General features: G+C 40.7%; 1 long non-coding RNA gene across 1 annotated transcript in view; it reads right to left on the bottom strand.

Annotated features, from left to right (window-relative positions):
* Positions 1 to 1,810, bottom strand: part of LOC138983600 (uncharacterized) — a 9,379-nt gene extending 7,569 nt beyond the window's left edge. The window contains exon 1 of the long non-coding RNA XR_011461204.1: positions 1,649 to 1,810. This is a non-coding gene — a long non-coding RNA (uncharacterized lncRNA). The remainder of the gene's footprint in view (positions 1 to 1,648) is intronic.

Below are 1,810 nucleotides of genomic sequence, written 5' to 3'. Positions count from 1 at the left end.
GAGAGAGAGAGAGAGAGAAAAAGAGAGAGAGAGAGAGAGAGAGAGGGGGGGACAGAGAGAGTGAGGGAGACAGAAAGACAAGGATAGAGAGACTGAGACAGACAGACAGACAGACAGACAGAAAATCATTAAGATGGCCACAAAGACAGAAAAGAAAAAACACATTGTACATGTTTAATGGACATCATTTTACAGCTATGAGTGAAGACAACAATACAATCCTTGATAACAAAAAGTGTCGAGGAAGCTTTTTCGTCAGTCTGAAAGTACAAACAATTGAACAAAGTCGTTCGCGTGTGAGGGCCCGGTCCAGTAACTATCATTATAACCGACGCGGAAACACCAATCCAAAGAGATTCATTGCAAGGGTAAGGACAGAGGCCAAATAACACCTACCGACAAGGAAAATTCACAGATTTATATCGGGAGATCAAAATCAGTATGTTAATGCAAATATGTGTATCTTGCAGATAAACATTCCTTGATAACGTGTACCTAAGAAACAAGAATATTAACTTTTGAAGGTTGTAGGGAAACAGACAGATCGCCAACGTTCCAAAATCAGAATGAAATCATGTTTAAACACAAGAAAGTTATGGGACGTTTAATTACAGACACAGCACGCGCGCACGACACACACACACACACACACACACACACACACACAAACAAACACACCCACACACACACACACACACACACACACACAGGCTCACATATTCACACACACACACACACACACACGCACACACACGCACACAAACACACACACACACACACACACACTCACATATACACGCACACACACACACACACACACACACACACACACACACACACACACACACACACACACACACATGACAACTATGAATTATCGGTATTCAACGTGGACGAACAAGATACACAACAGACAAATACAAATAAGAGATTCTCAATTATGTCTGGATGTTTCTTCATCGAAGAAGGCAGGAAGCTAAATGACCATTGTAGCATGTCATTACACCATATTGTTTTATCAGCGTTAGTTATACAGCTCCTACTGTCAGGATCGCGCTTTGTTATTTTCTTTTACCTTGGGTACGCCTGAACAAGGAAGTCCACCCGGCTTTAACTCAAGAGATACTTGCTGCCTTCAGAAGTACATCATTTTGTCAAAACACTGGTAAAGATTGGTTGGTTGTTGGATTTTCATTGCCTTTCAAACTATTTGGCTATTCGGGACCGATTCAATTTCGTTTCCTTTTACAGTTTACATGGTGGTCTGCGTGTTTGTTTGTTTTTTTGTAAGCTGTGCCACACAGGCGCATCACGTAAGGGTTGTTTTTAGCGAAAGCACTCGAGCCTTTCATAGCATGCTTTTGGCGCATTCAATTGAGGAATGTGTGTACAAATGTTGGTGTCACAAAGTGCAGGGTAAGAAAAAAAACCTGCGTAACACATCAACGCTATATGGCTAACTTATTAAAGCCAAAAGAAAAAAAAGTAACAAAATGAAAAAATAAATGAAAAAAAGGAGAGAAAAAACACACACAAAAACAGAGCACATGCATTAAACAGCACACACTTCCAAATAAGTACTATTAGGTCGCCATGTAAGCCTACAGTTCATCATTAGTTGAGAAGGAAAGAGCACAATATACTGTACCTCAAAAGCAACGCTAACATCATCCACATCCCACATACACCTGCTTCTCTGCTCATGAAAAACATGTTGCTTATGTCAAATGAGGCACCTTAGATGATCGGTTGAAATAAAAATGATGCGCATGCAGCTCCTATCTTTCGCCCTCAAATCAGACCGTACAAG

This window comes from Littorina saxatilis, linkage group LG13, assembly GCF_037325665.1.
Source record: "Littorina saxatilis isolate snail1 linkage group LG13, US_GU_Lsax_2.0, whole genome shotgun sequence".
Lineage (NCBI taxonomy): Eukaryota > Metazoa > Mollusca > Gastropoda > Littorinimorpha > Littorinidae > Littorina > Littorina saxatilis.
Note: the sequence above shows the minus strand (reverse complement) of the source record. Positions and strands in the feature narration are given on the sequence as shown.